The sequence below is a fragment of the Fringilla coelebs genome, assembly GCF_963513975.1.
Source record: "Fringilla coelebs genome assembly, chromosome: 7".
NCBI lineage: Eukaryota > Metazoa > Chordata > Aves > Passeriformes > Fringillidae > Fringilla > Fringilla coelebs.
In genome coordinates this window covers 22,550,740-22,571,869 of record NC_140035.1, presented here as the reverse complement: position 1 = coordinate 22,571,869, position 21,130 = coordinate 22,550,740, and the positions used below count along the sequence as shown (strand labels likewise).

Genomic DNA, 21,130 nt, shown 5'->3' with positions numbered 1-21,130 from the left:
TAGCAAAACTGAATGCTGGAGCACTGACAGGACAGACCATGTTCCTGAGATGCCACTCCTAACACACTCATCCCCTCCCTCCACTGAGGAGCAAGCAGCAAACACATAAAGCAGGAGCAAACAGAAACAAAAACTCCTAGATGGAATCCCTGATGGCTCTTTTTTTCTGGTCCTTCTAAGATGAGGTAATGACGCCTTCAGCTGGAAATGAGACAAAAATCCAAGAAAAGGACTATCCAGCAACTGTAGTGTAAGATTAAGACTGCAATATTCACAACTGCAGCACTATATAGCACAGAAGATAGTAAGAGAAGGATGTACTATGAACTATTTACACATTTTCTTTGAAATTTGATTCAGACAAATAAAATTATTAACCCAGCCTGTCCTCTAAATAGGGAAGATGCCTAAGAAAGTACAAGTGGAAAAAAAATCAAGTAAAATATTCCCAGTTTTCATTTTTCTGTGTGTATATAGAAAATATTCAGCTACCTCCCTTGACTTTAAAACATTAACCAAAAGCAAGTACCCAGTATATACGTATAAGTCTAATATTGTTTCATTTTATTAAAATATTTGCATGTTTTCTCAAGTCCTTTAGGAAACTACATACATTTGTCCATCACAAATTTGTTACTTTCTCCTCTTCCATCTCCTGTTGCTCTGAGGGCTTCACCAAACTGGAGCTGTTACTTCAGTAAGATGCTTTTCAAAGAAAAAAAATCACTGATTTTCGAATGGCTTGTGACTGCTGGCAAGGCCAATAACAGGGAATGTAGATTGTGACTGTTCCTTGCACAGAAAGGACAATGGCACTGATGCTGATGAGCTGCTCTGCAAATCCTCACAACAGGACACAGGACAAGTAATAAAGCCTTTTTCTGTGACTTTTACATCAAAGAAATCATAAGGGCTTCACATTTGTATGGTCTATGTGTCAGAGCAAAAGGGCTGTCACTCCATTTCTGCTGCCTCCTTCTTCTTCTTCTGCTACCACCTCTATATATTTGTGTGGCAACCATCACCTCACTATGCCAAGGGAAGCAAACTGAAAGTTAGCACTTCAAAGAATCTAGCAGAAAAAAGGCTATCATATATTGTACTGCATTAAGTGAACTACTGTTGGTTACACAAGGAGAACTAGCTTAAGAATATTTCATTAAAACATTTTTTCTATTACCATATTGACAGTAGCTTTCACTAATTGGAAACAGATTTTCAAGGGGTTTTTTTATTACTTAATTCACTAGACAAATAAAAGCATACTAAATGGAGATGCTACAGAATTACATATGCAGGTTCACAACATTTCCTTATTTTAGTCTGTTGTGACTGTCATTTCAAATCTTGGGTTTCTTTATAGATTGATTCTTTGCTCTTTGTCTAATCAGAAATGACTCATCACCTAAATTATGATGAAAAATTCCAATAATGGTACATTCAATCAAATGGAATAGAGCCAAAGACTTGAGGTACCACATTCTTGAAGGATCTTCCAAATATAAATATACTATCTGTTCCAGAGAGGCATAAGTTACTACTGTTGCCTTTAAAAGCTCTAATCATGATTTTACTGCATAAAATAAAGGGGCAAAAAACCAACCTGCTGACACTGAATGTTCTAGGTTCACATCATCAGCTGAAATACTCCTACTTTTTGTTACACAACATTGGGATAAGATTTTTATTTACAAATCAAAAGGAAAATGTCACCTCAACTAATGTCATCTGAAAGTCTGCCACAAAAAGAAGCTCCAGTATAGGGTCAGTTACATGGATCTCTCTCACTACAATTTTGAAACTGAAAATAATGCAAGACAAAAAGAACTGTAGAAAAAGCTCTGATTCCTTATGCTGCCCTGAATGCAATACACAATGATAAACAGTAATCACAAATTTGGAAAAAAAATCCATTATTCTTTACCATGAAGAAGCTATAAATAAAGTTTTCTAGGTAGCCCACAGCTGTCAGTTCAATTCTCCCTGATCTAACTGCTCTGTACATGGCACAGCACCATCTCCATTGAGCATCCATGGACCTGCTGGACCCTCCTGACAGGAGCAGTGGTGAGTGAAGTGCCTGTCACTGACCATCAGGGAGACTGGTCTCCTGTTTCCTTGGAAATGATCAAGTGCAATGGCACTTCCAGTAGAACAGATTTAGTGAATTGGGGAGCTCAGAGCATCACCTCAGAAAGTGAAGAGCAGAGGAATTTGCCATCAGGTCCATACTTGTCCTCTTCATTCAGTGCTCTGCAATTGAGTAATTGACTCACAGTTCTTCTAAAAGAAAAAGCCACCACCAAACCCACAGCCCAAGATATTAACTGCTGCTCCAAGAGAAACACAAATTGCATGCAATTACATTTCTCTCTGTGGATTCATAGCATGGGAACATATTAAGATGCAAAACCAAAGTGACACTCTAGAACTAAAAACCAGGACAGAAACAACACCTACATTTTGCAGTATTGTCCCTACAGGCCTGTAGCTATTTAATGGTATTTTAACAGTGTAAGAAGGTTGAAGTAGCTCTCTTTGAGCTGTTTTTTCAATATAATAAGGGTAGTGGCTTGTGGATGTGCAAATAGCCAAACAGCCCCTATCTAGCATTTGGAAAAAATTATACAATATCATGCCAGGGAAAAAAAACAAACAAAACCCTTTACAGTAATTTTTTATTATGCTTGGAAATAAAAGAGAAATAAGAGGCAGAAATTAGAGGAATGTGGGATGTTTTTTAAAAGTTCCTATTTTTGTTTGGTTTAGCATGTTTCCATATCAGCATAAGCCCAGAATTCATAATTTCCTTTCTAAAAGGTATCTTAGTAATTTCCCACCTGGCAAAGCTGTGACACTATGACAGTTAACTATTCTAATTTGAAATATTTATCCTGGAATGCTTTAGACTTTTACTGTTTGCCCATCTGGTGGGCTGAAAGGCCAAAAAAGCCAATTATTACAGAAATATTTTTGCTCTAATATAGAGATTTTAATCCTGTAATATGAAAAAATGCATCCTAATTGAGATGATTTATTAAATGCTTTAAAATTGAAGTGTTGACAAAACTTCAGAGAAAGGGCAAAACACCACACCCATACTGGGACACCCTGTCCTGAACTGCAAATGAAGGTTGAAATGTGCAGGAAGCTACAGGAGCAAGACTTCTTTCCAGGAATTAACTAGCACCACCAGAAATGCAGGACTTCCTGACCACCTACAAGCATCCCCAGACAATTACTATATAAATACTATTTCTACACATGACAACTGTCATCACAGAAGTCCAGATTAATTATCTAAGTAGCATATTCACACATCAGACAAAGAAGCAGAGATGAGTCCTAGATGCCTTCTTCAGAGAAAGACAACTCTAGTATATCTTGATGTACAAGCTCACTTTGGAAGATTGCAATAAAAAAAAAATGTATGTATTAGTCCAGCCAGTTCAAGGATATTACTCATGTATGTATTTGTTACCAGTGAGACTCACTGAAATCAACACTGACATTTAATGGGTCTCATTTCTTACTCTAAAAGATACGTGGAAAAGACACAAATGCTCACCATGATCTATCACTCAAAAGAAACAAGACTTGTTCCTAAGGAACACATCACATATAAAGCAAACCCACCAAGGAGAAAACAGTGCTGTGAAGTACTTATTCATTGGAAGAATCTGACACACTTATGAAGATTGAAGCTGCTGCAAAACTGCTACAAAGCTGCAGATGCTGCTTGCATTGCCTTTCTTGAACCAGAAGAGCCACTATTAGAGCCAGGACAAATAGAGCACATAATGACCAAATACATCATCTTTACATCTGCAATGCTACAAACCAAGTCTCTGAAGCCATATGGGAGATAAGGGTGCAGCAGCTCCAGGCTAAGGCAAAATACAAATCACTTAAAGAGCACCTTCACACTTGCCACACAAAAATCAGCCCCTCAGAATTATGAGCCAATTGCTGTATTGTTACTTCTTTGGGAAAGCATTTCAGTCATAATTATTCAAGTACCAAAATGGAAAACTGAGTATTCTAAATCTCATAAAAAATTGTTTTCTCTTAGTGCAGATAATCAAATTACTATTTCTCAAAAGCTCTTCACATGCTCATATTCACTGATCAACTGTACGGCATTATCCAGTCATTGTTGTTCAGAATTCAGAAAGAAAGAAAGGAGAAAGGCATTGATATGTGAGTGTGAGCTCCTTTTTGGGGCTTATGCCTCCAAGGCACTGAGGTACCCCAAGACAATGGTGACAGGCTGGCTTTCTTGGTAGCATAATTGATGCTTTTATCTCTGGCATTTTTACACAAACAGGATTTAAGATATTGGGTGTATTTCTGACTCCTGGCCACAGCAGGTATTTTTACAGATGTTCAGGAATTATTGCCCACTGCAGAATTGCATGCAATGCGATTCAATAACGTGGGTGGTTTTGTTGCCCACAAAATTCAGTCTCACTACCCAGTGTGCAGCTACCCAGTAATGACACACTTGAGAGACACAGAGCTGGCAAGCCTGGCTGCTCAGTGATGCTCCCCATATCAAGCACACCAACTAGCAAAACTTTTTGCTATTTGTACATCTTAGCAAACAAAGGAACTAGTATTTATTGACTGCAAGTTGCATAGCTCTCTTAATAATCAGTATTCTATCTTCTATTGGCTAATGATTCTCTCATTTCATATGCTAAACAGTCCAGGGGCTCTCTCTCACTTTTGGGTCGGTGCTTTCCATGAGTCTGGTCCTGACCTGCCCCAGCTGGAAACATCTCTTACCCACCTGGAGCTGACCCAGCACAGTTGCTGAGTTTGCTTTACTAGTTTCTTCCTTATCTCTTTGTGCCCACTACCCTTCTTCCCCAGCTTTGGCAACCCACTGAGATCACTGATGCACGTCAAGCCCTAGACCTTCACAAGGCAATTCTACCAACACGTAATTTGTCTTTCCAACACCGAGGCATCGCTTGGAGCTTGTCGGCTGCTCTCTGTTTCACACATCAAATCTCCCTTCTTGCTATTTAAGCTTGAAAAATATAAAAAGATAAAATATCAAAAAGCATCATTTCTTGAGAAAATCTTACATATTCCACACTTACTTCAGCTTCTATCTTGTTATGTTTCTAAGTGGAATTGGTATAAGCAGAGAGTGGAATTATTGCTGATGATACAGTGCAGATCAATTAGATGGTTGCAGGAATTATAAGTGCAGGTTTTTCTGTTGTCTCATGTAGCACACCAAGCAAGACATCCATGATCTCTTCCTAGTCTTAAAAATTCCCTAATGCCTACAGAAGTGCAGCTCTGTTCTGAGAGCTGCCTGAAAATTACTTGACTACTTTCAAGTATAAAACTCATTATGTAGGGATAAAAAAAAGTTTTAAGTGTCAGTCCAAGGAGCATAATTTGAAGTGCACCACACACAAAATTCCTGTAGCCAGTGCTGAGCTAGCAGCTCACAGTTATGGCAGGCATCCTAGCAAATATCCCATCCCTATTTGTTCTGTATCATCTGCCACAGTCACAAACTTTTCAGAAATACCAGGAATTTATCAGTGAAGCTGAGAGATGACTCATCAGCAGTGACCATACACCACCAAAGAGTTGAGTAAGATGGGAGAGGCTGACTGTAATCTGACTTGAACACCACAGTGACTCACCCAGACACTTGACTTGCATATGACAAGGCACTCCAGCACAGGAACACACACAAATAAATAAACTTTAAAAGCCCATAGAGTCCATTCCCAATCACATTAATAGCAGACATACAGAAAATGTATCTGGAATTCTATTTTACTCTAATAAAAATAATAATACATAGAGATCATCTGAGAAATATGGGGTCAGAAAAATGGAAAGTAAGATCACACAGGCTGCATGTAGAGGAGATAATGGAAGAGGGGAAAAAAATATTTCTAAAATTATGGAATCATAATTTTAGTTTTCAAAAGGAGACCATTATAAATGTATTGTTTAAACACCAGAAATTCTAGGTGTAGGACTTAGAATTTACTGAACAACCCATAAAATATACAGCTTTGCAAAGTATAAAGTAACCAATTTTTGCAGTAAAGATTAAATAAACCCTTTCCTTGTTTTTATATATATTTATATTTTTAGTCAAGAGACAAAAACTATAAATCTTTATGTGCACATACCATAAAAGATTTTTATTCCAAGGTAGAGAGAGGAAAAAAACCAAAACAGGTCAGTAAAGTTTATTCTATTCCCTCAAAATTAGGGAAAATACCCTAGGTCTCTCTGCTTATTATTTATAACATTTATACAAAGGTATGAAGACTTTTATCTGCAACTACACTTCAAAAATGTATTATTCTTCATTCAAAGAAACAACTAAAAATCTCTATTTATATAAACAGAGATGCTTTATCCTGAGGACAGTGTAACCAAAGATAATATTTTTATTTTTACCTTAGACATAAGAGTAATTTTTTTTATTAGCTAGATGCATCCTGAAATTAACCTCCAAAATCTACATTTAGCCTTGATTTAGACTTGAAATTTAAATAAGCAACAATTCTCAATGGCAGACTTGAAGCTCTTAGAAGAAACCTGCTGCCATTCCTACAGTGGGGTGGCTATTTCATGTGCCTAGTCACTGCAATTGCTTCCAGCTTTATGAGCAAGCTTCACAGGGCAAAAAAGGAACCCTAACCAAGTGCAGACCCTCTAATAGAAAAAGACAGGTCCTTTTAAGAGGGATGTTCTGAAAACTTAATTCCGAGACACAGGACAGGGAAGCCTGTACAGGTAATTTTATGGAGTTACTCTGGTAGCTGATATTTGTATAAGAAGCTGATGGAGCCATCAGAACTTCAGCTTTCCTTCAGGAGATGCTGGTGAGATTACAATATAAAAAAGACATAAACAGAAGTTGGACACCATGAAAGCAGAAAATAAATTCCTGCCACCTATTAAGCTATTTAGGGAAGAGAGATGAGCTTTGCTGTAGCTGGCATTAGAGCTCTGTAACATATAAACCTCTGATTTCTAAACCCAATTGCACATGCACAAGTCCTTTGTCATTGTGACTGCTCACAGCAGCAGCTACATTAAAAGCATCTGATAGAGTACTACAGCAGCCAGCAAAAATGAGATTTTAATATATTAGAACACACCTCAATGTAACCGATTTTGTTGATGCCATCAAACCACACTACCAGAGAGGAAAAAAATAAAAGCTTTAAAGATTACATCATTCATAATGAAATTACATAGCAGAAAAGCTGTTAAAATAGAACACAAACCCTTCTGGACAAGGAATATCTTTCTGTAAAAACTGAACAAGCTAGCACCTAAGTGGCAAAAGAAACTGACTATTAAGCAGACCTCAGGTAGTTAAAATTCAAACACATATACCTCACTCAGGAAAAACTGAAAGAAAATATTTCATAGAATTATAGAATGGTTTGGGATGGAAGGGACCTTAAAAATCATCTAGTTTCAATATTCCTTATTTCCTATTTAGTTTATTGTGTTATTCTCTTCTCACAGCTTAGCTTTTATTTTGAAAGACTTCCACATAATTCTTTACTGGCTGAAAAAAATAGTCAAGTTCTAAACCTATGAATTGCTCTGAATTTATTATAAAGCTCAAATGCTCTGAACAGATGGAACAAGTATTTCATACAGCACATGAGCTATCCAAAAATTCACAGGCTATATATGTATAAAACAAGGAAAATTAGGTGGGTTAACAGCAGGAAAGTAGCTACAGCATCTCTGTGTGATGTAGAGACGTGACTGCGAGCCCTTTGTCTGGACGGGTGCCAAAGCCTCCCCACAGTTATGCTAGCTGTAAATAGGTAGTTCTTCATTCAGGCTGAGACAAAAAAAGGCAGACAGATGTGATACCAGCCATATTGCTCCCTTGTGAGCTGTTGGCTGCAAAATACAAGTGGGCCTTAACCACACAAGATCAATAAGCAACTGAATCCAGAAGAGATCTTTGGCAGGTTTTGTTTTAGGGAAACTTACCCAAGTATCAAAGCATCAATAAGTCTGTTGGTTTCTTTATAATTAACAAAAACTAAAACAAATAACACCAAAACCTGACATAGAGATTTTTCAGCAAAACAGATTTAACAAATCTCATTAGTTAATACAGCTTTAATGTAAGGCTGATTACATGCTCTTTTTTATCTAAAAAAAGATATTTCCCATTTTTACCCACTTACACTGCTCCTCCAGCATTGCCCATGTTTTCTTTCTCCCTCATTCCTTTTCTAAATTATTTTATTCTAAGTGTTTCTTCCACATTGACAATCTTTTCTGTCAGATTTTTTCCACTTCTTTGTTCCTATATCCAAAACGCAGAGCATCCCCACCTCTCTTTCCCACAGGATTCCTTTCTTTGTTCATGTTGCCCTTTTTTTTATCCTCTACTCCTCTGTTTACTCTATGCCTTTGCTTATTTTCTACCACTTCAGCAGAAGAGAGTCCAAGCAAAGATGAAAAACAAATGGGAAGCAAAAATATTCCTTTGCTAGTTCACAGTTTTGTGCATGGAAGCGTGCCATTTCTGGGAGAACAGTCCAACTGGCATCACAGCCATCCCTGTGGCACTGGACAACGATGTTATGTTGCTCAGGCAACCATTCCTAATTGTCTTTTGGGATGCTGAGAAAACAAGATGGGTTTTTTTGCTGGTCTGTCTGAAGGTCACAGTAGTGTGGTGGCACTGAACACAGGCTACTGCCACAGCAAGTGAGGCACTGGGAAAACCACATCAGGCAGCCCCACAAGCACAAACATGTCAAAACACACAGAAAACCCATCTCTTCTGCAGCCTCAGTCATGTAAAACAATGTGTACAACAGTTGTCACACAACAAGACTACAACAACTGCTATGCCAGAGACAATGTTATTCTAGACTCATGCTGAAAGCAAATCCGACTGTTTCTCCTGGCTCGAAAAATTAGGCATAAAAAAGGCGCTATTTATATATAACAGTATCCTACAAGAAGCAGACTGTCAACAACAGTCTGGCAGGGCACCATGAACATCTTTGAGAAATCGGGAAGAAAAATCTTCAAAATGTAAATGTCTGCTGAAACAAATGAAGACAGAAGCTTTAAGAGCAAGAGCTACTGCCTTAAAGTTCCTCCAGAGGGTTCATCTCAGTATATGTATATTTTGCATCTTAAAAGAAACACACCATATGCTAGGATGACTTTTCTTAACTAGAAAAGTCTGCCTTATATTTTTGGAACAAGCAAGTTTTTCCTTGGGCATGTTTATTGACATGTTTCATAAATCTCAAATCCTTAACTGAAAAAAAGAGCCTATTTTGGCTAAATGAGAAGCGGATTCTTTTTTAGTTCAGAGACCAAGAGGAGGGAGAAAGGAGAAATTTTAAGTTAAAAAAACTTTGGGTTTATCCAAGCCGACACAACTGCAGCACTCCATAATAAGCACATACACCTGCCACACTGAAGGTCTAGGAACAGACTGGACCAGCTGGGTGGGGAAATGGGCATTCTGAGCTCCCTGTGACACTGCCCAGTCCAGCAGCAGAGGGAAGGGCTTGGGAAGGGCAGGATGCTGTGCTCCCTGCTCTGAGTTACTGCTATGGGCAGGACACCAGACACATCAGACCCAACACACCACAGCCAGCCCATGCTCATCTTTCATGCCTAGGGGAGGCAAAAAATATTTTCAAACTCATTGGCTATATTTTTCAAAGGATGCTGACTTAACTATTTTTTTCCCCACAGATAATCCCAAGGCCTGGGAGTAGGTCCCACTATACAGAATAAGAAACTGTAGAAATCTTGTACTTATTTATCCACAACTGGTGAGAAAGCTCTCACACACCTTTCGTTTAGCTAGATTTGCATGTACTTGAAACTACTTTTGGCAAAATAACTTTCTTAGCCTCCATTATTTCCACAGTGGGTTTTTTCTTCCACGTGTTTCACTTTTTCAGAAATATTCCCCTATCTGAGGAATTCACTCCAGTTCTGACATAAGCAAGCAGATTTTACCACTGAGAACACTTGAACAAGACCATCTGAGAGGCCCACATCACAGATAACTCACTATCAAGATGTTCTGCATCCCAAAACACAGCCACTAGTACTTGACACACCAACAAGGTCAACAGTGTCCTGCCATTATCACTCAGGGGCTTTCAACTTCCACAAAACATACTCAGAGGCATTTTCAGGTTCACAATGACACTTTAACGTACACAATATAAATAGATATGACAAAACATTGTTATTTAAGCCTGGAGGAAGAGACAAGGGCAGTCACATTTCTCTATTATAAGTTGTTATGCACTCTGAAACATTAATGAAACAAATGACATTGGTGGACTGCATTCAGAAGATAAATACCAGAAAATTAAAGACTTGTCCTTACAACTGCTTCTATTGGAAGTGTGTTAATTTTCTCAAGAGCTGTGAGAGCAAATGAGTTACAACTTCACTTGCACAAATTTGGTGTTACAAAGAAAAAAGGTAACCCTTGTGGGTTTTATCTATTTGCATTCTGTTTTCAATTTGGAGCTAAGTTTTGGAAGACACTTTTCCCAGTACAGTATTTATGTGCAGACCTCGAAGTTTACTGCACACAGCTCCTCATCTGTCTCAGGAGGGCTCAAGGAGGACACTGCTTGCACCCTTCAAGCTGCAGGACAGAGATATTGGAGACTCACAGGCTCTTGCTGCATTGGTGCATCCCTGATGATTGCCAATAAAACAAGCATTTCTTAAGGACTTGGTACTATACATAAAAGCAGGAATACAGAAGATGCCCAAAATAAATAAACGCATACTGTAAGCTACCAAATTATTTTAAGAGCCCTTTCATTCTTATATCAAACTGACATTTCATAAAATACACTAGCACCAAAATGAACAGCATCCCCTGGACATTCTGTACAGACACAGAGTCAAGAGAAAAAGCATTTGTGGTCTCTTTTACTTAGACTAAAGGGTGACCTAAATTAACACTGAGTTAGAGATAACAAAAAGACCTCCAGCAGTAAGGAGCTGAACATAAATCTGATTGTTTCAATTACTGTCATCATGATTTCTCAGAAGGAAGCAGCTCAGCCTTCACCTGCAATTCTGTTAGGACTGATTCTCAACCTGAAAAGGGGGCATTTATCACTGCTGGGTGTATGCTCATGCTCAAGACAGGATGCCAAAAATTTCCCTTCATGACGACATCTGACTTCACTCACGTAACACAAATCCCTCAGTTGCCAGGATTCCATCCACACCTCCAACCCTGCTGTTAACAACCACCATAAGATTTTATCTGTGATGTTGGCTGAGCCAAGAAGATGTGCTGGCTGACACAAACTCCAGTCAAACTGAGTTCATTAAGTATTCCTCCTCCCTCTGCTCACTGACTTTGACAAATCAAGGAGCACTGTTCCCACTCAGAGTTTCTTATTCCCATGTAAGGTGGTGACAAATTTGGATTTTCCAGAACAGGCTCAACAAAATATGGGCAGAATTCTAGTGATAAACTTGCATGAATAAAACTGGTGACCAAACTACCATGTCCCCTTTCCTCTTTTCAGGAATCACACATTTATGAAACAGAAGATTTAGGCACCACCACCAAAGCAGAAAAAATAATTGAAGGGTTCACTTCATATTTTACTGGCAATGAAAACCTACATATAGAATCACAGAGTGGTCTGAGTAAAAAGGTCCCTTAAAGATCATCAAGTCCCAGCTGTCTGCCATGGGCTGGGCACCTTTCACTCGACCTGATGGAGCTGCTCAGAGCCAAACTGGCCGTGAACACTGCCAGGGCTGGGGCATCCACAGCTGCTCTGGGCAACCTGAGGCACCCTCACAGTGAAGGATTTCTTCCTTACATCTGACCTTAACCCACCCTTCATCAGTTTATTTCACTGCTGCCTGTCCTGCCAGCACAGCCCTATAAAGGGCTCCCTTTGGGCAAGGACAGGTGCTGTGAAGTCTCCCTGGAGCCTTCTCTGCTCCAGGCTGAACAAACCCAACTGCCCAGCCTGTCTTCACAGGAGATGTGCTCCAGCCCTCACCGTTTGTGTCAGAGGTTCCAACTCGAGTCCTCAGGTTCTTCTGAATTTCTAATGCCATACAACTCAGTTCAGCATCTCCTTTTTAAGCTTCCTGTTGCCTACTGATTTCTCAGTTGCTGAAAAATCTCCTAGTGTTATCTGGCAACAAAATCTGGGCATAAGAATAGTCCTGAAAACAATATTTTATGCAAGGTTAATGCCAGAAGTATAAACAATAAAATGCTAATAAAATATTAAAAGCCATAAAAGATACCATAAATATAAATATAGAGATGAAATTTCTCCCTCCGCTCCTTGTTACCATTCACAAATTATAAACTCAGGTAAGGACTACTCAGTATTTGCAAATCCATTAGAATAAAAAGCATCGATTCTGAATCATCTATCATTTAGACAGTGAAAATCTATTGTGATATTCATAAATGTTATCCCAAAAAGATTTTTATCACCATTCATAATACTTTCATTATCATAAATAAATATATCTCGAAAAAGTTATACCAGAAAACTGAATTACAGCATCCAAGTTCTACTCAAAAGCGAGACTTGGTGTTTTTCCATTCAAACTTTTCATTAATGTGTATATTGCCACAGAATGAACAAAGATACTGAACTTAGACACTTGTTTTTTAAGGCACTTTAGGACAATTTCATACCTCAAAATAGTACAGTATTTTGTTACCCCTGACATTTGTTTTATCTCAATACTGACTTTCAATTTCTGTTGCAATTTCTTTTTCTTCCTTGAGAGGAGAAATCACTCCAGCTGTAAGGACAACAGTAATTTTCTTAAGTAACTCAGTAATTTTTTCAACGTTCTTCAGTCCTTCACAATAGCTGGTAAATCAGCATTTAGCCAAATATGTGTCAGCACCCTCAGCCAAGATGCCCATAGCCATTGACACAGAAGAGAAACTCCCCAGCTGTATGCAATACCTGTTCCAAAATTAATCAACACCAGAAAATAGCAGTAAAATAATTCTTGAAAGACTACCAAGCAAATACACTAAGGAAGTAAAAAGGACTTGTAAGGTTAACTGCATTACTGCTACATAGTGACACCTGATAAATATGTTTTGGGACAGCTTTCCAATCATAAAAATAATCTAAAGGGCAGCTTAAAAAAGAGGGGAGAAAAGCACTGTAGATATTCAGTTGGAAACTGCAGTGTTCTGGAAAGAAAATTTCAAATTCATCCTTATTTTCTCTGATTTTTAACAAGCATCCTGAAACAGGAAAACTGTACCTATTTTAAGAAGCAGGCCTTTGCCTGTGCACTTGAAAAACTTAGGAAGGCCATTTTCCTTTTCTTTTCCACTCTACAGATCCAGGGCAGCAGTCTCCACTTCCCCATCACTCCAGTCAGACCCTCAGAAGACAAAAGGCTGTGTAGAGCAGAAGTCTATAGCAGAAGTTTGAAACCCACAGTCCATTCATTCCCTTCAAGTATTTATGGTTTAGCCTTTGAAATTATTTGTAAAATGCCTATTCTGCTTTGTAATATTTTTGTTTGTGAAAATTAAATGCGAGACCAGACCCTCCAAAGCACCAGCACTTAAACACTGATAAATTTCAGTGACTACAAAGATAACATGAGCCAGCACATTCCCAAGTAAGTAAAAGTCTAACCCATGATAGGGATCATTTTCAGTTTCCTACAATGTTTAATTTCCTCAAATAAAACATTCGCCCTCCTAGTTGAACAAAGGCTTTTAAAACATCCCACAGTTGCATCATTATTTGATTATTTAATTCAAAAGTACAAGCAATGCCTGGCCATGGGAATGACAAGCACTAAGTACACACTATACAAAATATAAAGATAAATTAAAACCAGCTATCTGGGAAGTACACAGAAGTTTGAGAAGACTGGAAGCTTCACACTTCCTCATTTATCTTTTAATGGAAAAAACTGACATTAGCTGAAAAATTATTGATTTTCTGTGCTGTTACCTGTGGGTAACTAACTAAAGATTTTAAATTCATTTTTGCAGCATACCAGGATTGCTTAAAAAGAAAAATATCAGAGAGGTCTGCTTGAATTACTTTCTGGGTCCCACAACACATACAGACATTTATTTCTGTTCAGACTTGTCCTCCTAAATGAGAAACCTGCATTTGGAAGATGCACCATTATGTTTAAATCTGCTTCAGCATGGCTGAGATGTATAATCCACCTTGACAGAAACACCAACCTAAAGTGCAAGAATATTTCACTTGCTGCTATTAAGAAATGGCACCTTACACTGCTTCTAGGCATAAGAACTGGTAGGAAAATAACCCATTTTCCTTGGTATGCCTGCACAGTGAGTATCCAGGCCTTCTGTTCTCCAAGGTTTTTTTTCCTTTTATACCCCCAGCCCCTGGCACTACCCCCCAAGATCTCCTGAGATCCTAAGGACCCTTAGGAGAAGCACACAGAGATGGCAGCTGGAGGGAACAGGCATGGAGCATCCCCAGCCTGGCCCAGGGGACATGCTTGTGGCACCAGGAGCAGCAGTGAGCCTGGGCACAGCTCTGGAATTCCAAGAGCATTGAATTAACAGGTGGGGAGTGACCTGTGCAGGACAGACAGAATGATAAAGAGGGCAAGAGCTGTGGAAGATGTCTCAGTGCTGGAAAGCCAGAAGGGATGAACACACCCCTGGTGCATTTGGATCTTAAAAAATTAGATTCAAAAAAAGTTTGTACTCATTACATTTCTTTATAAGAAACTAAATTTCACCTACAAACAGATTTAGCAATGTTGGTGGTTTTCTCAGTGTTATATCACACAGCTATGACACATTTTTCATGGCAAGCCACCCAAGAATCAGCCAAGAAAGCAGAACTATGTGTTCCCCAAGATATCTGCAGCCTTAAGAGCAGTTTGTTTCCACTAGTTTCCAAAATGGGAAGGCTGCCATAGATGTTGAAGAATAAAATCTCTGAAGCTGCCATACCCCCCACAAGCACGCTCAGTGTTCCTCAGCGCCGAGCGCAGTGCCCACAACCAGACAAAGCAGAACAAAACAAAAACATCATTTTTTAACTATGTTCATTACCTTTGAACTTATGCAATGGCATTAAAAAAAAACCTTCTTTCTTATGAGATACTGCCTTTTCCCTACAGAGATCTATGAGCCTAATATACATCAATGACAACCTCAACAGTTCTGGTTTACTGTACGTAAAGCCCCTTCATCTGGTGTTAGCTAGCTGCTCCCCTTAGGGGAAATTCACCCTGTTTATCAAGTTATTGTTATTATCTACCTGCATTTTACACATTATTCCCTACTCCATCTTTGAAATTATTCTTACTGATTTAGTACAAAAAGACATGCGAAAAAGAATGAAGAAAATGTAGAAGATTCTAAAGTCAATGGAGTCATACTTTACAAAAGAATTCTGTGTAACTTTAAAATAATTCAAATAGTCAATAATTTAGTAGAGATAGTAAAGTAATAGAAATACTAAAGAGATACAGTGCAGGTTCATGACTGGTATTTGACAGCTTTATGCAAAATGATTGAGCTAATGCGCTCACAAAGTTAAGAAGAAAGCATAAAAATCTGAAAACACTGAATAAATCTTTAAAAATGCTGAAGAACATTGAGGGGGAAGTCTAATAATGAATACATCAGGAGGTAAGTTCACTAGAAATACCATAAGGTGGCAGGGAATAATAGTATCTCCGTGCCTTTGCACCACAAGCCAGCAGCCCAGGGCCAGTACAGCCCTGGGCTGGGCAGGCAGCAGGAATCAGAGCTGGAGGCAACAACCCCTCCTTCCTTCTCTGCCCCGTGCTGCTCTCACACAGAGCAACATTCCAACTATTAGAACGGGCTGGTGTCAGAGAGGACAAGTGGGTGTTTGGCTCTACAAAGGTCATACAGCTGGGAGAAAAATGAGGCACCCAGCAAGGCACAAAACATCAGGAGAACCATGGGCAGGGATCTGCTACACAGCCCCTGCAGAACAGGGCTGGGCATCTCAGCTGGGAACCTAAACCCAAGGGCATTAAGAAAAATATCACAGCTTTAGGAAAGGCCACATGATTGCAACTGGCTGTTTTAGCTGAACCTACTCTTTGTGAATTATCGTTACCTTGTTTTGGCCAAAATACTATGAAAACCCAAATAATTTGATGACTAGGAATTCATTAATTTTAAAGACAAAAAATCTGACACCCTCTCCTCTTCCTAATGTGGCTCAGAAAATTTAGATTTGCAGCAGGAAGATCGAGACACAGAGCAGATGTTATGGAAAGGGTAGGAGCTATGAGCCCAAGCTGCCATGTCATTGCTACATTTCAGAGCATCTGCAGATCCAACCACAACCTTGGCATCACCAGAAATGGCAATTAAAAGCATATCATAGATGCCCAGAAAATGGCAATTAAAAGCATATCATAGATGCCTTCTGAAGCTGTCTCTTTGCCTTGAACTCACAGATACTGCACAACCATATGGAGCTATTGGGGAGTCCTGTAAGGGTCAGCTGGGCTAATTCTAACCCTCATTTCTGACTTGGTTTGAGGCCTCCCCCAATAATCCTCAATACACATCAAAAGAAAGAACAACCATTATTGTATTAATTAAAGACTGAAGCCACTCTTTTTATTAATTGCAGGCTCTGTCACAAAACAGTATTTATGGTGACTGGGCAAGAGGCAGAGTATGCAGCTACTAGAGAAAATACCTTGTTTGGGCTTTTTAAAGATTATTTTGCATTGCAAATAATAATTGCATGGCCTTGCCTGTCACTGAATTGCATACTGCAAACTGACCACGGGTTTTGTATGTCGGCTATGCTACCAGTTATTAGGAGGACCAAGAAAAGCCTGCTCAGTGGAACAGCATGTAATTTACATTTAGCTTTCCACAGCATATTTGCACACCCACACAATATAGGTCACAGTTAAGGAGAGTTAGAGAACTCTTTTTTTCCCTTCAGTCAGAGAATGCATTATTTTTGCCCATAATTATGCCACCCAAGAATAGTACACCAGGTAGCAACTGTGACCTGCCTATACTTCCTAGAAGTTACACACAGAACAGAGTTGTCAGGCTCAAGTGAATGTGGAAAGACAATGTGCATTTAACTGAGAGGAAGGGGTGGGGGGGGGAAAGGAGATGGATTTTAGCATTCCTCAATCATTACATGGGAAAATAATTTGTCTAGCTACAGACAGACTCATCCCCTGCCTGCTCTACAGCTCTATTTCATATCATTCCTATCCTTCTGATTTTGGCAAGCATCTTAAGGAGCTTGTTCTCCCAAAACAGAATAAATTCCAGAAGCATGGACTTAAACAGAAAAGCAGCACAGTTACTTAGCAGAGGGATGTATATGCCATGTTCACATTGGGGTCAGAGGGACTTCACAATGACTCAACACCAACTGCAGCTATTTCGGATCTCAGCAAGCTGTTTTATGTCGAAGCTTCTTCCTTTTAACTAAGTATCGTTTCCACCATTAGCCACCACTTTCTCACCCAGCTGACCCACTCTACTCTGAAAGAAACATTTGTCACTGAACTAACCACTCCAGATTCTCATTTTCAAGATGAAAGTCCCTTTATCTAGTCCATTTCTTGCCGTTTCTGTAGCTCTCCATCAGTGATTCTGCCTTTCCATTTCCCCTAGATCTATCTTTACCAGGTGACAACACAGCTAACTTGCTCCCTAAATTCCAACATATAAAAGAAAATAAGTTGCTCTCCACTATTTTCCCTGAAAATAGTTTAATTAAAGAAACTTTTATCTTGTGGCTAAAATCTAAAAAATTGTAATCTAGTTAGATGAGCCACAGTCTCCGGGGTAATTTCTCTCCCATTTCTCCTATAACACTGCCATTTCTTTCCAAAGAAGATTGATTTTCAAAGGCAGAAGGAAGAAACAGTTAAATGCTGTTTTCCTGAAAAAAGATCAAAAGGATGCCACAGATCCCTGAGAAGGTCAGCTATAAAAATCCTAATAAAGTAGAAATGGGAGCAAGAGTGCACTTGCAGTCCCACTGCAGACGCAGGTTGACTACACACAGGACAGACACAGTGAAGGCAGAGAGGAAACAGGAAGAAGAATCATCAGTCTGCAACCATTCCTGTACGATGTTAACAGAAATTTCTCTTGACCCAAATTCCATTTAACATCACCTTATCCCTACTGGGTTTGTCACAGGGGAAGAGGTTGGAGTAGCAACAAGAACTGAGAGACACCGCTGCATCACATAATCTGAATAAAATGAAGTCATGCTATATTAAGCAGGATGAGCGGGGCATTTCTATCCCAGCTTGTCTATTCCATGATACACAAAAATTAAGATCCATGTGACCCTGCCACAAGAGACCCTGAGGAAAAGAATGCTCACTCCAGCTGCTCAGTGTGTCCAAGTCCTGAGCAGTGGCCTGGACCTCACAGCAAGCTGTTCCCTTTTCCAAGTGGCATGGCCCTTGTCATGCTCCCCCACACCTGGCACTACTGCTTTATTTCCTTTCTCATTTATTTATTATTTAGCCTTTTCTCATTTAAACTGTCAGCATGAGCCATGAAAGTCCCACCAATTCCACTGCCCGTATCCAAGGTCAATTAGCAGTCACCACCAAGGTTTCTCTAACTTTTTAGGCTCCCACCACACACATTTTACAGGAAGCAGGAACTGCTACAGAGCAAAGTCCTTCTATTGCTTTTCATTTTCCAGTATTGATCAGGTCAGCTACTGCTGGGCAGATGTAGCCTAGGCCTCCTCTGTCTGAACAGGTAAACTTCACTCCATGGCACAGGTTTCATACAGACTCTTCTTTGAGCTTGGTAGATTTTCTGTTGAGAAATGTTTCAGTTCATCACCTGAGAAAGTGTATCACATTCCAAGATAAGGTTTCTTGAAATCGATGTTTAGATCATTCTTAGACAAATGTTACCTACTTTGGGCTGACTTGTTTTCATAACAAAGCAATCCCAGATCTATGCTCTACTCTACTGATGTAAAGGATCCAACACATCATTTTAACACCTCTGCATCCTTCACAATCATCCTGTACCTTTTGCTTGCTTCCTTCAACACCTACGCTGATATGGCAAATTCAACACACACACACAAAAAGTAAGCATTTACTTTAGTATTCCACTGTGAAGGATTTTTTTAAAATCTCATTAAACTTAGCTTACGAAAGAAACACAAGCCTGAAGGAAATTCTTGGAGAAATTCCTTTTTGATGTCTTAATTACCCAGAGTAACATTTCCCATGAAACTTATCACAGAAACGGCTGCCTTTTCCCATACCAGGATAGTCAAAACCTTCCAAACCAGAAAACATTTAGTTACAAGGAAAAGAGAGGAAAAAAAAACCAAACTCCCAGAAATCTCTAGGAACTGTTTGAATTGTTCAGTGTTTAAAAAAAAATATTAGAAAATACAGGAGTAATGTACAAGTATTTGCTGCCCTATACATGAGGCAGAGGGGCTAATTAAATCATTAGGACAGGCTCATTTTAGACATACACACACATTAAAAATATAAACACACACACATCTTCAGTAGCAAAGGGCTGGCGGTTCCTTCCTGTCTCCCACTGCAGGGACAGCAGGTTCTCCAGCATGGCACAGGCACAGAAGGCTGACTAAAGTCCCTTAAGAAATACAGCCCTCCTGAGACAAAGCCCCATGGTAAAGAAGCAAAAATTCCCAGGGAAGAAACCTTGCTGATATCCCACGTACTTGGAAGAACAAGAACAGACTCATTCACTTCCTCCACGCTAAGAAATCCATCGGTGGGCTGTGGCTCAGCTGAAATGTACAGCACCCAGGGGTGCACACACACAGCCACACACACCTGTGCCAGAGGAATAAAGGAAGAAGTAGCATGAACACTCTCTGCTCATCTTCAGAGTGGACTGGAGAAAGAAGTGAAAGGAGAGCAGTCTCATGCCTACCACCATCTGCAATAGAGCAGGAGGCCAGGAGTGCCCTACCACACGAGTCACAGAGCTTTAACTTTCCACAGCCACGGCAGCTTGTCATAATGTAGTATTTACTGTAATCCTACCCAAATCGCTTCTCAGATGCAGAGCAACTCTGACACCTGTCAGTAAAGTTTTTGATGGCTGTATAAAAACACATCTGAGCATATACATACACAGAGTACAGCCCTTCAACACCAGCACTTGGGAAAAAAACCCCACGTGCGTTCCTACAAGTATATGCAAACCAGTGTTCACAGCACAGACATTTATGAACGAGCTCCCAGAATGGGCTGAGAGCGAAAATATTCCACAATAAGCAAGGCTGCAGTCAAGGCCCCCCACAGTACAGCTGTAAGAGCTCTGGAGGATCTGGGAGAGCAATGGCAAATTAATGGGAAGTGGAAGAAGCATGCTTGATGAACTACAGTACAACAAAGGGTGCCTCTTTCAGCCTCCAGTAGCAAGGGGAAATGTTTAGGAATCTTCAGTAATAAACTCTCCAAACTCTACTGTTTTCCAGATATACATTCTGCCATGTACTTGGAAAGAAAAGGTTGTTTAAATATAAAACTGTTACAGTTCTCAAATAATCAGTGTTGTACACCTCTCTGTTAATTTATCTACGGTGGAGAGAAAAGATGAAGTAGTCTTCTTGTGTAATTTTAAACAAAAAGAAAAGAAAAGAGTATTTATTAAATACACAAAAAATGCTTCACTAAACATATAAGATCCATAACAACAACATCTGTTTAACCTCTAAAGGTCAAGGTCATGTCATTTACACCAAGATAAAAAGGCTAATTATAGTATCTACAGCTGTATGGGCAAAGGCTGGTTATTAGAAAAGAACTATTATAAACCAAACACAATTACACTGCATAGAAACCATTAGATACTTGATGAGATTTTAATCTTTGAGCTGGTATCATTCTGCAAGTTAATCATCTAGAGAACAGAAAATCTGTTAGGAATGCAATTAAATGTAGTAGTCCCATTAAAATTGAGCTGATATAGTTAATTGTAGTCCTAAAATAGCAATTTCCTCACACCTTCACTAAGCAATTTTTTTCATCTACTGAGTAATAGTCTATTTAAGGAACACTTTTCACTTAAACTCTCAAATAAGAT

The 21,130-nt window shown here is 39.3% G+C and overlaps 1 protein-coding gene across 3 annotated transcripts in view; it reads right to left on the bottom strand.

Moving 5' to 3' along the window:
• The window catches only part of OSBPL6 (oxysterol binding protein like 6), a 95,008-nt gene that overhangs the window by 72,502 nt on the left and 1,376 nt on the right, over positions 1 to 21,130 (bottom strand). The gene's annotated exons all lie outside the window — the stretch shown is intronic.